This window comes from Rhipicephalus sanguineus, chromosome 4, assembly GCF_013339695.2.
Source record: "Rhipicephalus sanguineus isolate Rsan-2018 chromosome 4, BIME_Rsan_1.4, whole genome shotgun sequence".
Taxonomy (NCBI): Eukaryota; Metazoa; Arthropoda; class Arachnida; order Ixodida; family Ixodidae; genus Rhipicephalus; species Rhipicephalus sanguineus.
The window spans coordinates 18,755,384-18,761,281 of record NC_051179.1 but is presented as its reverse complement, the minus strand read 5'-3'; positions in this window follow the sequence as shown (position 1 = coordinate 18,761,281).

Sequence of the window (5,898 nt, the reverse complement as noted above, 5' to 3'; positions counted from 1 at the left end):
AGTCAATGCTTGTCCCAAGAGAAGTGAAGTCAGATGGAGATAGCAGTGTCTCTGAATTTTAACTGTCTGCGAAGAAAAATGCCAGTGTACTGCAGGAACTCAGCCATGCGACAGCCATTGTTGTGCACTGTCGTTCTTCGGAGTTGTGTTCGGGAGGGAATGACTTAATAAATTTCTCCATTCTATTAGCTTTCACGCTTTGTCATTGATTCCGCTGCCTCAACTGCAATATTACCAGAATCGGCAGGTCCGAAGTGGTAATTAGTAAGTATGGAATTGAATCTGTCAAAATGAGTATGCTAGGCTGACCCCACTCTTTTATTTGACCAAAATGCAGTTTTTTCACATTTTCATGTGTCTTTGGATTGAGATGGGTTTTTTTTCCTGTTTTCTATACTTTGGAAGAAACATTGGTGGCTTCTGTGCAGTGGCACCTTAGTGACGTTGCACTGTTACGGTATTTATTTATGTTGCTTAGCGAGAACTTTCAATTTCAGCAATGTCAAAGATATACCTGTATGTCCTTCCTTTTCATTTCTGTGTTTTTCTTCCTCTGTACCAGCTCAAAGAAGTTTTTAAAAGTGCTGGTCTTTGTGTGGATGTCATAAATAATCCCTTCACCAAGTGCACGACACCCTGCAATGTCTGTGCTGTCGTATCTTACCTACCCTAATGACAGGGCAATTTTATATCGTGAAAAAAAATTTAGAGAATCGATATTTCAATGAACTTCTACCACCAATTTTTACTGCTATAGCCTAGAGCACTGTTTGTACCGTGTTTGTCAACGGAATAATCCCTTCGGACATGTGGTTGTGGGTAATTATGTATGACAGACTTTAGGAGATGTGCTCCTCGTGGCTTAAAAGTGTGCATGCAACCAAAATGACATTCTTAATTGATATTTTGTTCTTAAATCTATGACAATCACTGGAGTTGTGTTCTCGTGCTTTGTTTGGCTGTTGTCTGCCAATCCTTGTGTGTGTGCTTAGTTAACACAAGTGTGGAGGTAATTTTTTTACGCAGATTTGTTTTTGGCAGGTTTTGTCTGACATTGCTGTTCTGATAAGTACAGTGCCTTTGAAGAGCGCAAGGTGTATCGCTTTGCACTTGAGTTCTTTCTCTCGAAATGAATCACTGCTCAAGGAACTAGTGTGTGAGCCATGAGCGATGCTGTTAGACCACCTTTGTCCAGTTGTGAACTCTTTGGTCTGGTCTTGGAATAAAAGACATTAAAGGCTTTTCACTTCTGCCAGGATGCAGGCTTGTATACCATGCTGGGAATATACTTTTCATCACACACATGCTCTCTGGCCATGGCATCGTAAGGCGAACATCTTATTTAATGCGAAGCATTCTTTCTCTCATTAATGCACTTTTCTTGTGGTGGTAGTTGACCAGTTCTCTCACATTCTAAGCTGGTGTGGCACACTGCGCTTTGACAGGCGGCGCCACCAGCGCGGTGGGGTTCAGCGCCACCACGGCCTTTTCTGCGTCACTGGTCCGACATCCACTAGGCTGTGAATAGGAGTTTACTCTAGCTAAACGAAAATTTCCGCTTCCACGAATATTTTTGGAGCCTGTTCCGTGAATAACGCAAAGCGTTTGTTGAGCGAACGATGACAGAAAAAAATTTTGTTCACCAATCACGGCCTCCACACGGGCACCGTGTCTGTTTTCCTTTTTTACTCATTTTACTCACTCGATAACGCCATCAAAAACTAATTTTTTGGTTCGCTGTTTGTTTCTCGAGCAGATTCAGCGAAGCCCACAACAGAGCACTTTCGTTCCCATGAAAAAAGAGAAGAAGAAGAAAACAAAAGAAACAAGCCTAAGTATGCCACCATGCAAATACACGGATGCGCTGAGAAATACACGGATGCGCTGATACTACGTTGTGCGTGCGTCACCACGTAGTATCAAATACGTGCTCCCTACACTTTACTTCACAGTGTAACTCACGTCGTTAATCCTGTTATGTTTACCTGGATACGAACATTGGTTCGGGTATAAAATCCACGAGCTTTCACATCAAAAACCACCTTTCACTGCGCAAGTCAAGCTTGTATCACATTCCTGAACCCTCTCCGAGGAAAGAAGTCCAAGATGGTTCTGTCCCACGCTTTCGCTGGTCTACTAGTTTTTGCTGCGATGGCGTCTGCTGTAACTGCGTCGACATCCAATAAGTATAGTTTCGTTGTCACGCTGTGTTCCAAATATCCCAGCTCTGTATCAACAAACCTGTTCGGACGATTGAGCTTCCCTTATACCAGTAACTGTAGAGCAGTCTCAAACGCATCTCAGCTAGAAAGCTGCAGTCACGAAATTTAGTCCTGCAAGGGCCAGGACAGTGCAGAGATGGTTGGAACAGGGAGGGGGGTGGTTTAATCTTGGAAGGAAGAGGACCAATATGCCACCGTGTGACACTACCTTAGCTGGAAGACCTGAGCGCGAGCATTTGGCGCTAGCTCGGTGATCCTTATTCAGTTTTCGCCGCCCGCCTTCAGTGTCCATAAACCTCCTCCTCAAGTGCTACTTGTGGTCAGTAAACCCCGTTCCAGAGTGGTGGAGGTGCTGGATAATCAGCCTGGAACTTTGCCGTGTCTGTTCCTTGTTGTGTGTCCTGTCTAGTTGTGCTACTTACTATGGTTTCTATGTTATGGAAGTGTTTGTCGAAGGTTTACGAACTCTCGCGCTTGTTGATACTGGTGCTGCCATATCTGTGATGAGCCAAAAACTTTTCTGCTCTACACGAAAGGTAATGACTCCAACTTCCGGGTTTTCGCTGGGTACAGCGAGCCCGCAACAAATACGACCTGTTGGAGCATGTACAGTCAGAGTCATCATTCAGGACATTTTGTACCACATACGTTTCTCGTGTCAATTGGCTACGTGTTCTCAAGATGTGATACTTGGAGGGGATTTCTTGTTGCGCCTCCTCGCCGTCATTGTCTGCGCTCGCACTCACTTTTGAACTTTCTGTTTCTCCGATGCCTCGTCTACTGACACCGAACGACCTCGCGTTGGCAACTTCTCGTTGCCACCGACACTGACGCTCCTCCTCTTAGTGCCGTCATTGTCCCTGTTGACCGCATTGAATTCTCTGGCATGACCACACTGAGTTCACGCCGTCTGACATTTTCAGTCGCCGCCATGGTACGTATCTGCCATATGCCGTTCTGCTGCCTCATCAAGATGCGACTCGAATTGTTGTTTGCAACCTCAGCTTATGCCCTCCCCCTTACACAATCACGAGACGCTTGGCGACGTTCATCCTTTAGACAAAAATGCTATCGTGCCCATTGAATCCCACGAAACTGTTCCAAAACTTAAAGGGACCCTGAAACGGTTTTTGAAGTTTTGTAAGCGTTTAGGCAAGAGCATCCTTAAACATTTGCACCGAAATTAAGCGATGCACCGTGTACCAAGGCTGCCAAGGCCATTACGGACAATATATATACCCTCCTCCTCACCCTGCCTTGCACACTCAACTCTCAGACACGCTGGCATCGCCGGCGATCGCAGCGCTGTCATAAGCGCACTCGACGGTTTGAGCTTCGCCCAGTCATGGCCTCCGATATTGCGCGCCGACAGGTTGCGCGCAATCTCGGAGGCCCAGTGTGCCCGGCAGCACGCCGCTCCGCGGAGTGGTTAATATTTGCTCCGACAGGTGCCGCCACACTACCAGTCGATCTTATTTTATTCTCCTGTACGGTGACAACCTGCAAAGGCATGCGGACAAACAAAAAAAGTTCGAGAACGATCACCGATAAGCGTAAACCCTGGCAATGTGGTTTTGTCTTCAGGGAAGTTACAGCCGCAGACATGTGGATCGTGGCGTTGAACGGATAGCGAGAGCACGACGCTCATTGCAGCGACGAGCTGAAGGGATTCCGCTCGCCAGATGCCTCACAAACTTTGCACGATGTCGCAGCTACAAGTCACCAGTTGCTAGATATGGGGTACACAACACCGCTCGGGCAATTAATTTTGTCCAAGAAAAGAAACCTCGAGATAAACACTGTCGCTCATCTCACGTCAACACAGAGCACGTTGTAACACAGGCAGACGACGCTCGTTGCCCACAGGAGGTTCAGTGACGTGGACTGGACATATCCAATCAGATCAGCCGCCTGCGTGACGTCGCGCTTCCAGTGCAGCACGCACTGGAAGTGGGCGGGATCACAGCTGAGCCGCTGTGATCGGTGGCGATTCGCAGCTTTAAAGCATTGTAATAAATTACACAGTTTACGCACATAGCTTGAATCGGTCTGTAAATGATCCTTACGACTTGCTCTACCGGCCCAATGTGTTCGTACAAAATCGTCAGAACCGTTTCAGGTCCCTTTAAGGTGAACGCTGTAACTCCTCGTTTTACTTCGGATGACGCCTCCTTGGTTATATTCACAGGGGTGGCAGGATTTTTTTACTAGGGGACATCCGTGACAAGGGGGGGGAGGGGGGGCAGGGAGGCGGTGAACTTGTGGGTTGTGTTTGGACTATGTGCACCTTTGGGGGAGGGGGGGGTGGCAAAGGAGGGGCAGGCGAAAATTTTGGGGGCTCCAGCCCCCCCCCCCCCCGTGCACCCCTCTGGCGCTAAAGTAAAGCCCCTGAAACTTAATTCGTAAAGTAGCGACATGCGTGGTTAAAAGCGCGCCCTCTCTCTTTGCTTCATCCTCCGTCCTCTCCGAGGCTGACGCCGCGTCGGTATTGGCCAGCTGACGTCACGTGGGACCGCGTGCAGCGTTCGTTTGTTTACAGTCGCTCTCGACTACCATCTTTGCTCTTGAAGCGTGGACTTATTGGTGCACAGCTCGTGTTTTACGGATACGCCCATTTCATTCCGTGCGTGTTGTGCTGTGAAATGCTTTTCACACAAGACCGACGTCGCCGTTGGCTGCCATGGGCGGCTGCTGCGCCTTCTGATGTCAGAACAAGTCTAGCGAAGGCAAAAAGCTCCTCTCAATTGATACCGTCCGGTAAGCGCAACGAGTTGCGACGAAAGACTTGTTTGCACATAGTCGTAAGGGAGAGCTTCAAGTGCCCCTCACCAGGTTTGACAATTTTGAGCTAACGAGCGCAATGCATACATTGGGCGTTCACGATCACATCTGCCAAAATTTGCAACGCTACGCGCCGCGGAAAGGGTCAAATTTCAAGGTGAACGCTGCTTGCCCTTCCTCTCACGGGCGCGCGCTTTAGAGAATCAGGGGATGACGTACATGAGAAAATGGCCCACGTAGATGGTAGTGCTGTCCATGGTGCTGTCACGTCGCTCCTCTAGTAACGACGTGCTCTGACGTCGCCAACAGTAGCACGTGACACTGCGATAATTATTTGACGCGACATGTGTAGTTTGTGTAATTGTTGCTCGAATAGATTAATAAAACTTGAGAGAAATAATGAGACACACAAAGGGAATGTGTGCGTCTTTTCATTTTTTTTCGTGAATTGCAGCGAGATGCGGGGCTAATGTGCCTCCCTTTCCCATGCGTTCGTGTCCCCGCGGTTAGCGCATCGAGCAGACGCCAGCCCTGGAAACGAAAGTAATGTCCTGGCGCGTTCGAGCACTCATTATCTCATTTATTCTACCGCGTCCAAGTAAACGTTAATGCGGCGCTGGCTCATGATACCGCCACTCTCGTGCCCGTACAAATGTCTCAACTTTCATGCCCGTCCCGCAGAAACAGGCAGTACACCACCAAGAACGCCGACAAAACGCCCACGGCCGCTGCATAAAAAGAAAGGTAGCGGCCGTGCAACGCCGCTCGCGTGCTCGGCTGGCTAGGTTATAGTACACTGTAGCTAGGGCATAGAGTTTCCTACAATGGGCTAGGGCACGTCATGCGCACGTGACCATGCATGCGCATGACGTGTTCATGCGTATGTGTCAAGTGA